Genomic DNA, 13,492 nt, shown 5'->3' with positions numbered 1-13,492 from the left:
TGCTTGATGACCGCAAACCGATTTTATGTGGAACACGGCGCTCAGCAATCTGTCAAAAAAATGTTTCAGTACGACTTTGGTAAGATACGGAGCTGCAGCGCTTGATGGATTGTCAGAGCATTACGGCTACCGAGGAGCCTCGCGGAGTGATACGTACTGTGCTTCAACATAATATTACCCTACTGTGTATAAGGACCATAAATGGCACCTGAAGCGGATTTCAAACTGCAGGCTGTCAGTCATGCAGTAGAAGTTGGGAACAGAGCAGCTGTGAAATCTGTCTTTGTTATTATGCTCAGCGTCTTCTAGTTTACATTTTGACTGCACAATTGTGAGCTTTTTGTTATGCACAAAAAAACATACTTTTCTTTTATTTATGGAGCATTATTATTTAATAAAGGCTCATAATTTATTTTTGAGTAGTTTTTTTCATGTACATCTATGCTGTATGTTAATAAAAGTGCTCGTGTGACATCTGGGACACAGCTTTGACTAAGAACTCTCTTTTTGTTCTTACTTTATGGCTTTAAAAAAAAATCGAGATATATATCTTATATCGCCGTCCAGCTAAAAAATATCGAGATATGAATTTTGGGTCATATCGCCCAGCCCTACGTCACGGTGTGATTATTTTACATGTAGTTGTTTTGTTCCTGTGTAATAATATTCAACATTGCTGTCAATACATTTTTCAAAAAATGTCTCTCTGTGCAAAATAGGTTCAAAAACATGAACAGCTGTGGGATCCTGTTAGTCCATGATTTGAACCGGGGGAACAAATCGTGGCAGGATCAGCCTGATGTTATTTGTATCCCGCTGTAACTTTACTGTATAAAGAGCAAACATCTCCAACATGTCAGGAGTAGTTAGTCATTACAACAAGTGTTTGTGAACTAAAGATCAAGAATGTGGGATCCTGTTTGTCCGTGATTTAAACAGCCCAGCGCTGCTCCTGACGCAGGGAAACTAATTCTGTCACAGAGACCGTCGGCACCTGTGCAGGTGAAACCAAAGGGAAGATTTGCTTCACCATATTTTCTAGTCTTTGGCTCAGAATGAAGTTGGTTTGGAAACATATTCAGGGACGCTTCATCTCCTGCTTTGTGTTTGTGTGGGAGCCCCGTCAAAAACCTGTCCATGATGCTAGCAGTGTCCAAGCATTGTTTTGGTTTTTTTTCATACCCCTGCAATGGCTCTGCGCCCCCCCTAGGGGGTGGGCCCCACACTTTGGGAACCTCTGATCATTATTAAGAGATGAAAAGCCATCGAATCACCTGATCATATAATTTATTATGAAACAGAAAACTAGATTGTTTTTACAGGAGTGATCAGTGTGTGAATTCAAACACTTGCTGCATGCAGGTCCTCGGCCTCTTCAGACTTTCCACAGGCATTGCTGCTTTCATTGATACTTTAGCACTGCTAACCTCATGCGATTAGACAAACTTTAGATACAAACTACATCTCTTGTTTACATTATTTACTCGGGGCTGTCTGTTGCCCCACTCAACAGGTTGCAAGTTCAACTGGAACCTGAGATCCAAAAACCCGTCACTGCTTTATTTTTACAGATGCATTCAGTCTTTTGTTTCTATTCATGATTTTTCACTTTGAAATACATAAACTAGACATGCTAACTGGAATTAGCAGACTAATGGTGCAGACTGGTGGAGGCAGGGAACAAACCACCAACCTTCCTCCAGCACATAACCTGCTCCACCTCCTGAGCTACAGCCACCTCGCAGCTACCTTCAAGAAGTTTTTAGTAAAACCACGGCCCTCTCATTCCTACCTCACAGACCGTACGATTGCACAACTGAACTATTCCTTGGAGCTTCGCTCTCCACCAGACATCCGGACCCAAACGAGTGCCATGGAAAAATGGATGGGCTTCCTCAGTCGGGTTTCTTTTTCTTTTTCTTCTTCCGCCCGTGCATAGTTATCATTATAATATATTATAGACTATCAGGGCCTGACATCACAATCAAAGACAAGTGTCCACTGCCTTTGATGAACTCCATGTTTGACACTCTTCACGGAGCTGCTATTTTTACCGAACTCGACCTCCGCAGTGCATCCGACAAAGAGATGAATGGAAAACCGCATCCAATACACCAGCGGTTTTCTGTCTTCATTTATGTTGGAAGTGATAACAGATCTGTACATTTGAATTTGTTTCCAAAACCCCGCAGTCAGGACATGCTATATTGTATTTAGATAGAAGCTAGCAAGCTAACTTCCTGCTAACTTCTAACGCCGTTAAATGTCATAAATTCCGTTTTCATGGATGCCTGGATGTTAAACTCAATTGTTACACCTGGTAGAGCAGAACGCTGATCATTTTATTAAAGATGAAAGACTTTAGACAGTTTTTAACTCTCAGTAATGCCACAGTGATCGTTTGATATATGGACCTGCAGCGGAGTTTAGGTCCAGACACGGCTAGTGACGTCAGACTTAACGACCGGATGCCCACAGAACGAGGGACTACTTCCAGGAGAATAACATCACTGTTTGGGACCATCCTGCATGTTCCCAACAACATGACAACAGCTCCAGACAGTAGATGCCCTTCATGCGTGATTTCTGTTTTGGGGAATTTACAGGTTTTTTCCAAGGTGTGCTCCTAAACTTTTGATCAGCTGTAAAACAGCCTGTTTCAGTTTAACAAAAAATGGCCTGCATTTAAGCGTAGTTTTCATTAAATTGCTCAAAAAAATGTTTAAGATCACTTGAAAAATGGCAAAAACATCATATTTTGCAAGTTTGGATCTCAACAAGGTTCCAAGAAGAGTGTCAACATGCAACACGAAGAAATGGGAGTGAGACAAAACTTTTGATCGTATAATACAGCGGTCCCCAACCCCTGGGCCTTGGACCGGTCCCGGTCCGTGAGTCGTTTGGTACCGGGCCGCGAGAGTTGAGGCTCAGGTGTGAAATGTATAGTTTTCAGGGTTTTTATCGGTTTTCAGCGTTATTTTGTTATTGTTTTTATCGTTAACTCGGTTTTCCTGGGTCTTTTCACGTGTGTTATGAATAAATCTTATTTTTTTTGGTACCGGTACTAGTTTTATTTTGTTGTATTTATCCACGACACCTTAAAGGCCGGTCCATGAAAATATTGTCGGGCATAAACCGGTCCGTGGCGCAAAAAAGGTTGGAGACCGCTGCAATACACCACTTTGAATACCCGGTGATGCCGATTGGGCTAACCAACCCCCAGCCATTTTTCTAGCTTTGTGGACAGGTTCGTGTTTGTTTACCCTAGATGACGTTCAGATATTTTCCAAGACTCTTGAGGAACACCATGTGGCTTCTCTCACGTCATCTCCGTCCTGCAGAGGAGAACTATGATGTGGGTGACAGGGAAGGGTTAGTAGTAAAGCTCGCTCTGAAAGAATGGCGACATCTGTTGGAGGCAGCCGAGCAGCCGTTTGCTATCTGGATGGATCATAAAGACCTAACTTACCTGAGGACAGCTAAGAGACTGAGTGCACGACAGGCACGTGGGTCACTGTCTTTGCCAGGTTTAACTTTTTTATTTCCTACCATCCACGCTCACGGAGCATCAAACCCAAGTTGGTGGCCAGTTCGCCACCGACACAATCGCTCTGAGGTCACAACCATTCTCCCCGCTACAAGCAAGATTGGGTCCATTGCCTGGGATGTGGAGGACGCCATTCGCCGGTACTGGAGATTGAACCTGATCTGGGTATTGGTCTCGTGAATCGGCGCTATTTACCTGCAGCAGCCCGTTCCACGACCGGGTTCATGCCGCCAAATTCGCATGGCGGACCATTCCATTTCCCCATCATGTCACGCTACACCTGCAAGCCAGGGAGCCACTAGAAAGCCATTCAGTTGCCTTATCGCCCCATCATCAGCATTTCTCTCCCTCTGTTTCAGTGACCTCTATCCCCGACCCACGAGCCGTGACTGCTTCAGACTCCTGTTAGATTCTCATTTCCTGTTTCCTGTGCTTCAGTGTTACTCTTGTGTCTTTGTAAATAAAACCTACCAGTTTGCCACCGCCTGCATTTGGGTCCATTTTCATGCACTAGCCCTGCTGCCATAACAGGAATATTAGTCTCTACTAGAGCAGGGCGATATGACCAAAAATATTTATCACGATATACATTTGAAAATTTGTGCTAACGATATAATTGACACGAGACAAAATACTTTACAACTCCACAACTTTATTAGTGCAAAAAAAGAAAACCTATCAATGTATTTTCACTTAAACAAGCAGCTGTTTTTTATGTGCATTAAAGTTATATAAAAGTTTAACAGTGCAAATTCAAATTCCTCGCTGACAGTTTAACCAAAAGGCATTTCCAGTGGAAACTGGCCGACATATCCTCAGCATAACCATGTATAACATCCACAAAACTTAAAAAGAGGTTAAACACACACAATACGGTAATATTATGTTGAAGCACAGTACGTATCACTCCGCGAGGCTCCGCCTACGATAGCCGTAATGCTCCGACAATCCATCAAGCGGTGCGGCTTCGTAGCTTAGCAAAGTCGTCCTGAAACATCTGACAGATTTTCGAGCGCCGTGTACATAAAATCGTCTCGAGGTCAGTAAACACAACCAGAGTTCATACATAAGGCACACGGGATTATAAGGGGCTCTGTCGACTTTCAGAGAAATCAAAGGATTGATTTTAAGTGCCGTATTTTCCAAACAACACGGTAATAACGACGGCCCGCTAGCATGCGCTACCAAAAATAGTGCTTTGTTGTGTATCTGACGGACGAAAGCTAAACCAGTTCCACACCAGTGAAGCTGCAGCATTTTTACAAACCAGTTCAGGTTCATCGTTTCATTCAACGATCCACTTTCGCTCTTCTCATTCTGCGTCACCGCCATGTGCGTATGTAAACAAAGGCACTGCACATGCGCGTTTTACCCATATTCTATCGCGATATGTCATTTTCCTATCGTTGCCCAACATTACACCGGTGTTACCGTGAACGGCATGATATAGCCCAGCCCAAGTCTCTACTATATCAATTTGTCAGTTAAAATCAGGACAGACAGGTTGTAACACCTGCAGGCTCATAAAGTTGATGGTGAGAATCCTTTTCTGGCTTAATACCAGGACCAACACTTCCAAGACACTGGAAGCTAACCCACCTAAGTAACTAACCAGAATCTCTATGTAAAAAAGTCAAAAGTTAGTGACCAGGGCTCAGCTGGAGAAAATATATTTACATCCATGGATAAACAACGTTGTTCGTGCATTATCATCTCTGTACTGTGTTTTACTGCTATTTGGTCATAAACTCGATCATTCAATGACTTGACATCCTGACCAGAAGAGAAAATGGTAAATAATAAGATTAAAGCACCGCAACAGTTCCAAGTCAGCAAGAAACAGAAGGAGACCATGGTGGTGGATGAAGTCCCCAGGGTGGAGAACGAATGCTTCTTTATGAAGGTAAGAGGTGCCAGGGCTCCTGGACGTGATGGGACACCACTTTTAACAGGTGCCTCAGATGGGCAGAGATCTGAAGGATGCCACACAATAAGCTCAGGTTTCTCATAAGTGCTGCCTACTACTCCCTTCCATAGCCCTGCCTGTTTAGTAGTGCTTACTATGGCAGCTGGTGTCCTGTAGGCAGGACAGCATGGCAAGTCTGCAGCAGGTTTTCATAACAAAAGGATGCAACAATGAAAAGGAGAAAAGATGGCGCTGTCCCAGCGATGCTTCGGGTGGCAAGGAAGTCAGGAAGTCCTCAACATGTGTAGTGTGATGGCACACTTCAGAGTCAGCTATCTATTATTGTACGATCTACCGTACAATACAAAGCGCCTTGAGGCGACTGTTGTTGTGATTTGGCGCTATATAAATAAATGAATTTGGAGAAACAGCCGTTTACTCTCACACACTGAGATCTGTCAGTTAAAAAGTCTAAACTCCAACCAACGAGATTAAAATCAAGTTTAACCTGGTTAAGAAGTTTATCAACTAAAAGATGTGGCTGGCTAGCCGAGCATGAGCTTTAGCTTTAGCATGATGCCAGCTGGTAAAGACTGGCAGATATTTGGTGAACCTCAGGGAGAAGCTCCTCTTCCCATGAGATATAACAACGCCTCTCCGCAGATAGAGACGACCGAACTGGCAGAGGCCAGGCACCTGACTGCAAAGCCAGGATTTACCCTGTGGAGGCTGGGTGTCAGGACATAGTGGGCAAAGCAGCTGCAGCTACTTCATGAGTGACCGGCCCAAACCTGCAGAGAGCCATGAAGCATTAGGAGAGGAGGCTGAGAAAGCAAGCCGTTGGCTTTGGCTCTGGATGTCGGTTAGTAGGCAACACCAGTAAAGGCAGCTGCTGGGGGTGCCACAGAGACATCCCCGGTGTGCCACTGCCCCCCACTGGGAGATGTACTGGGATAGGGGGCAAAACATCCATGATGGCGACCTCCAGTTGATGTGGTGGTGTGAAGACTGAGTGACACTTAAAGCACCAGGGAACAACTTTGTTAGCTGACCAACGGGTTTCGGCTTGTGGCCTGCATCAGGGTCATCACGAAATACCAAACAGTGTGTGTTTCAATAAAACAGAGAAATACAGGTGAACCAGTCACACATCCACGCATAAACAAGCTGACCAATCAGCATTTAAGGGGGTGGTACTGGCTGATTGGTTGAATCAGAGCCCAAACAGGCTCTGGCCTGAGCCAGGACAGGTTTAGGGCTTCAGTTGATGACCTTGCAGCTGACCTTCTGGCACTGGCGGTGACATGACTGGTTTAACCCTTTAAGACCTACCATAGAACCAAGTCCTCCAGAGCTTATATTATATGTTTACATGCTGTGGAGCCATTTTTGGGAGCATTTCAAGTTGTTATACATCAATACAACCATTATAGCCCAGATTTTAATAATATGTCTGCATTAAATGCATAGTAATTACATAAATTGAAAAAAAGTGCAATAAACTACAAAAAAATTGAAAATCGTTTTTGTTTTTTTAACATATATTTCTAGTTAGAGAAATTTAAGAGGCTTATCCCTCAAAACTGTAAATACAAAAAAGTTGCACAAAATAGTTTCCCACCACAGGAAATTTATTTTGAGTGTCTTCATAGTTTTATTTTTGAAATACACCAATTTTTATACACTGCAGGAAAAACAAAAATAAATATTATAATGCAAATTTGCAAAAAAGCAGCATATGCATCAAAATAAACTATTTCCAGCAGTGCAATATGAGTCCTAAGCATCCCAGAAACCACACAGAAAGTCAGAAAGTCAAACATAACTTTTAAAAACACCAGTATAGGCTCATGAGGCCCTGATGGTAAAAAACTACATTTCCGCGAAAATGACATCACTTCCGGTTTCGGGCAGGTCATGGCGGACATGCAAAAGTTCGCGTTGACGTCTATTCCAACGTAGGAAGTGTTACAAACAGCTGATCGGATCGGCAAAGCGTGTTTCTGGAATATTATGTTTTTGTTGCTACAAGTGCTTTTTATGCAGTTTTTGCAAAGTTATATGTGGAAGGAAACTGTGACCGAGGACAAGCTGATGGCAGAAGATGTAAGTACAACTCCTCCGGTTTCATATGCAAAAAAATTATTGCGCTAGCTCACGTGGTTGCAGAGCTACCGGGATTTAAAAATAGTTACGCAAAACAGAGCGTGCTGCTCTGACCGGCTTTAAAGGGTTAATGGCAAAGCAGGAAACATGCATTAAGCATTAAAACTCTTTGATGTGTAGTATTATTTCCCAGCTGACTGACTGTAGCACTTAAAAGTATTCTAACTATATATTCTCACAATGACTGTACTGATTCTCATGTATAATTGAAAACTGACATTATTGACATGATGTGAAAACATACAAAAAAATTGCAACCACTGCAAAAAGACATAAACACATTTTTGAATGCACTGAATTTCCAGTTGCTATACAGCCTCAGTGTTTGGATACGCTCACGGTCTCTGATACTATTTTAAGGTATGCTCATAGACTAAAGGTGGAAAGCCAACACGACGAGCACATGAAGTTCCAGAAGCTGCTGGCAGCCCACAGTGCTGAGTGGACACGGGCGCAGCGGCACGAGTGCTGACAGGACAGAGTGCCACAGCTCCAGGTGCACCGACGAGCGTGATGAGAACTAAACGCTGTTACAGTTCACATGGTCGGTTTGGTGCGATAAAGAAAAAGTATTTAATTTGTGCTGCTGTGTGTGAAATGATGCTGCCAAACACACTGAGCACATCAGGAAGTAAGGAAGAGGTTTCAGCAGCGTTGAGCCGTTGTTCTTAATAAAAGCCTTTCGGTGGTTCTTTGGACATTGGCTACATTTTTAACTCATTTTCCAGCCCGTTCTCACTCCTGAGGCGTAACATGCCGACGTTTTGTCACGTCCCGCGGTGTTCCTGAGGAACGCAAAAGGAGACCTTTGGCGTTCTTATGGTATGCGGCGGGTTCTGGCTGAAATCCAGTGCAATGACGCTCCCGCGGTAATAGACGTTCCAGCCCTAAACCTAACCTTATCACTAGCCCTAACCATAACCTTTTTCCTGATCTTAACCAGGACTTTAATGATGTTAAATAGCGTGTTTCTAAGCGATTTGAAGAAAAAGAGCGAACATGTGTAGATTGAGTCCATATGGTTCTCATATTTCCTCATTTTTCCGAGGTCGTCATTTAGGAACGTGGTGGGTAGCCGAAAATGTAATATGTTGACGATTTGTCACCTAGCGTAAAATGTTACGGTTTGGGAGTGAGAACGTGTTGCATTTTCAGTCCAGTCCCTGAACTCATCACCGTCGTGTTTTGTTTTGTTGACCTATGAATCAAACATAAAAAACACACCGAACTCAAAGGATGAACCTGTGATGTCTCTAACACATAACTCAGCAAACAACACATTTTAAACTGTATCTTTAGCCTCTATGTTACCACACAGACCTTTTCTCATTTCTGTGGTTCTATAAAAAATGCCAAAGATAACCCAGTTTGACAAATTCAATTCAATTCAATTTCAATTCAATTTTATTTATATAGCGCCAAATCACAACAAAAGTCGCCTCAAGGCGAGTTAGTCAAGCATGGGACAAATGAACACGGTGTAGGCCTGAAAAAAAGATTTAGAATACTGAACAGAAAATGTTGATTTAGACAAATATGGTCTAAAAACAAAAAGAATATAAATGAAAAAATGCGTTGTAGGGTCGCCCTTTAAGCACTGGCCCAGAGTTTCTCAGGAACACGCTGCTCACACGTGGCAACACAACAGGAAGCAACAGTGTAACACTCGGCTCAGCACTTCACACCTCGCTAAATGGTGACATCACAGTGGCCATCTTTTATGTACAGTTTATGCTTCAGGCATAAAACACCGAACACCGTCAACCAACTAGAATAATAAATATCTGTATAAATGAAAATTACAAGGATAACAAAGAGATACATCTGTGACGTGAGACATATTTGGCCTTCTAAAAAAGCAACGATATCACAAGCTGCTGAAATATAATCGACACGTGTTTTAAAGCACATTTACAATTTTCAGAAGGCCCAGTTAGCACCAGTTAGCACCAGTTAGCACCAGTTAGCACCATTATAATGGTTATAAGACACGTCTCTGTCTTCTCTGTTTGAGGTGTGGAAAGACAGACACAGTATTACTGACATTGTCACAATAACCGGCTCGGGCTCCATGTCTGATGCTCGTCACAGCCCGCAGTCGCTGTGCTGTAGAGCGCCAGCTGTCCTTCCACCCTTGAGAGACTTGATCACCGCCTTGGTCTCGTCAGACGTGAGGGCACCAGCGTCCACAACGAGTTCATCATTTTCGGCTCATCATCCAACAAAGGCATATCTGGGCAGGTTGATTCAGGAGATCTTTGAAGTGCGCTACCCGGCGCTTATCTTGGTCTTTCTGCGTGAGGAGAGGTCTGCTGTCAAGGTGACGGTAAGATCGCGCACGATCCGGAATAGCGTTCTCGTATCGTTCCGATCAGCAGCTTTCCGCTCGACCCATTTGCGTTTATCCCTTCGACAGCTTCGCTTCACCTGCCAATCGAGGCGTCGGTACCGCTCCTCTGCTTGCTGTTGTTCATTTCATGCCGTCTAATCCCGGCGATTTTCGCTCTTCGTCGTTCATCGACTAGCTGCTATGTTCGATCTTGGATTCGACGTTCCTCGAAGGTCCCTCTTCACCGACCGATAGCATTTTTGACACTGGCCACCACGGCGGTTCGAAGGGCAAGTGGAGGAGGGGTTAAATGAGTCAGAGTGTAGTGAGATCACAGAGCCAAGAAGTGGTAGAAATGCTTGATATAGTGCACAGTCAAACTATATAATGGCGTCTTTGATTTAGTCTGAAAGCACTGATATAGACACAGATTTTAAGGCCTGTGTTTGGGCGCATAGTGGCCCAGTACCCACAATCACAGTGACACATCCATATCATCAGGTGGATTTCTAGGTTCAAATTAGGTCAGCGACATGAAGTGATGTGACAAGACAGGGCAAGCAGTTTAAAAGAGGTGCTAATGTTTAGGCTGAAAGGAAGGCCCGGTTAGGTCGAAACATCAGCAAAGAGTAAAACGTACTTAAGTGTATCTGTATTTCTGCCTGTGCCTGTGTCAGAGCGCTAAAATTGAGCTTAAGCGCTAAAAGCGGCTTTAAAATAATCTGGGTGGGATTAAAGGCTGCAGTGTGCAGATGTGGAGCACAGAGGATGCTGATGTTAATCAGTAACTACTGCATGAGCCTCCCTCCTCACACTCATGAGCTACACAGTGCCGCCGCGTTTGGGGACAGGAAAAAACATTCGACCTGACCCAGATGAATCTGTGGCAAGGATTCATCGTTATCAGCGAAGGAAAAACAAGTCCTGAAACACAAAAACATGTGAATCCACACACAGCGTCAGTGTGAAGAGAGGGCAGTGTGGGGTCACACTGAATCAGCATCGGTGACAACGATGGAGGCAGAAACAACACACAGCTCTGACTGAGCCTCTGAGGGCAGGTGGAGACCATCGTTCAGTTAACAGTCGTTTTAATGACCTTTCTTTCTGATGAAGACAATAACTAAATAAACACTAATAATCGAAGGAAAGAAACAAGAAACTTTCAATAACGAATAAATAAACAAAAATCCTGCAGAGACCAGATCTCATCAGAGGTGCTCGAGGTGCACAGGAAGTCAGAAGAACCTTCCTACGGTTAGGTGGACGCATTTGATGTGTTTGTCATGAGTAAGTAGCGCGTGACTGTAATCAGATTACTTTTTTCAAGTAACTGTAATGTAAGGGATTACTATTGCAGAAAAAGTAGTTACATTACAGTTACATTCCCGTAAGCACACTGTGACGTCCGTGGCAGCAACAGACGAGGATGGAGTGATGGAGAGAGTACGGCCGTGCAGTGTTTAAAGTGTGGAAGTAATCAGATTACTGTGAGTTTGACTCTGTAAAAAGAAACAAACATCAGCGTCTGCTGTTCACTCTGTGGGAACAAAACTTCTTTCTGCAGCGAAAAAATCAAACTTCAAATCTGAGCGCGCAGCGAGCACGCCGCCACGGCAACAGAGAAACCCCCGGACCCCCCCCACTGACATGACCGCTGTGGGCAAACCTCCACCCGCCCCACTCCTGATAAACAGGTGACAGTAGATTTAAGAGCTGCTGAGTCTTTGATTCTATTGATTTTCTGCTGTGTTTTACTCGCATCTATTTGAAAGAGTGTAAACACACAACATGATTGATCTGCTGGGACATGCAGACAACAGGTTTCCATGTTCAACACATTTCTTCCAGTGTTGCAGATAATTTAATATTTGTTGATGCATAAAGTTAAAAAGATGAAAATAATAAAACAAGTTTAAAAAAGATTCAGTTTCATATGATGGATTATGCAGAAACAGTCGAACACGGCTGAAAGGGAACACTGCTGCTTTGTTACTTATTCAGGTTGTAAATCATCAACTAAGTAACTAACTACTTTTGAAAATAAGTAATCACCAATGTAACAGGATTACTTTTTGGAGATGCAATCAGTGATTAGTAACTAATTACTTTTGAAAATAAGTAATCACCAATGTAACAGGATTACTTTTTGGAGATGTAATCAGTAACTAGTAACTAATTACTCTTTTCAAGTAACTTGACCAACACTGCTGGTCACAGAATGATGTTTCTGCTCTCGTCCAGCTCTGTGAGCTCTGGTCTCAGATCAGCACCTCGTGCCTCTGCTGCTGTCGCCCGTCTGCAGCTCGGTTTGAAGCTCTGTGCACACCGTGGTTATTATGAGTGTTATTTGAGTTACGCTCGGTTTGAACTTTGACATGTCTCCGCATTGAACAGCTGAGTTGGATATTTGTGAATATGAACAGGTTCAACAGTCACACTTTGCTTCTTTGACAGTGAAATGTTTGAGGCCTGTATAACGCATCAAAACTGCAGAGATACAGTAAAATCACCATCAGCCTTGAGAAACAGTCTGCAGACGTGTGTCGTGTTTATTGCCTTGTTTCAGTGTCTGACTTGGAGCATTGGATGAACATGAAGTAGAGTGAGATGTGTCTGCTGTGCTGTGACAATAATGGCAGCATGTAGCAGACAGCAGAGAGCATCCACACCTCGTCGCTTTCTTCTGCTGCGCTTGAACTGAAGTGAAGAACTTTTCTCCGTCTCACCGGACAATAATTAAAGAGTCCAGTCCTCATGATGATGATGATGATGATGATGATGATGCGCTGCAGGCCCGGGTACCACAGCGCGGTGCTGTTCATGCTCATAATGTATGACAGCACGAACGGAAGCATCTCTCGGTGGTTGTGTAACACGAATGTGCGGATTGCGGTGGTCACGGATAAAGAAGTAGTGCATCCGCTCATGCTGTTACATCATCGCTGTATCATCAACACGACCTTCTACCGTGCACAAACCATCCAAACTCCACTAACGCGGTTTTTCCGACCTGTTTTCCTGCATTTTGCTGCCGTGACTCAGTCAACACTACAGCGGCGCTGAGCGTGGGACAATAAAAGGGGCGGTAGGTGTACCTGTCTGCAAATGGCGCTGGATGTGTGCGTGAGCAGCTCGTGTGATGCTGGATCACTCACCCGCTCAGCTCAGAGCCTCCGAGAAGAACAGGTCCTGTTTGAAAGCGGTGTCAGCGGGCACTCGTCCTCACAGGCATCAGTTAGAGACGCGCTCATTCATCAGCGTTATCAGGCGGCTTTAACAAAGTGTTTGGGTACCAGGCGCAGATGGCACTGTGCCCTGAGCGCTGTCTGACAGACGGCGGTACGTGCAGGCTACAGGCGCGTGTGAGGACCGCTTCGTTGTCATGTCAGCGCCCGATCACAACAACAGCATAAGGCAGACCTGCCCTGCCCACATACATTCAGCAGCCTTCATATATTCAGTCAGTTCTGGGACCTGCTGTATTCTCTGGATACTTATATGGCACTTTATACAACACTCACCCATTCATACGAGCACCACT

At 44.0% G+C, this 13,492-nt stretch overlaps 1 protein-coding gene across 17 annotated transcripts in view; it reads right to left on the bottom strand.

Moving 5' to 3' along the window:
* Positions 1–13,281, bottom strand: part of epb41a (erythrocyte membrane protein band 4.1a) — a 56,009-nt gene extending 42,728 nt beyond the window's left edge. For 6 of the 17 annotated variants that reach the window (XM_085148042.1, XM_085148051.1, XM_085148044.1 and 3 more), the window contains exon 1: positions 13,107–13,280. The gene's annotated coding sequence lies outside the window, so the exon portion shown is untranslated. Of the gene's footprint in view, positions 1–13,106 lie in introns of all 17 variants that reach the window. The other 11 variants (XM_085148053.1, XM_085148054.1, XM_085148057.1 and 8 more) reach the window with 3 other exon arrangements.
* Positions 13,282–13,492: the final 211 nt, after the last annotated feature.

Source organism: Neolamprologus multifasciatus, chromosome 22 (assembly GCF_963576455.1).
Source record: "Neolamprologus multifasciatus chromosome 22, fNeoMul1.2, whole genome shotgun sequence".
Lineage (NCBI taxonomy): Eukaryota > Metazoa > Chordata > Actinopteri > Cichliformes > Cichlidae > Neolamprologus > Neolamprologus multifasciatus.
This window is presented reverse-complemented; position numbering and strand designations above follow the sequence as displayed.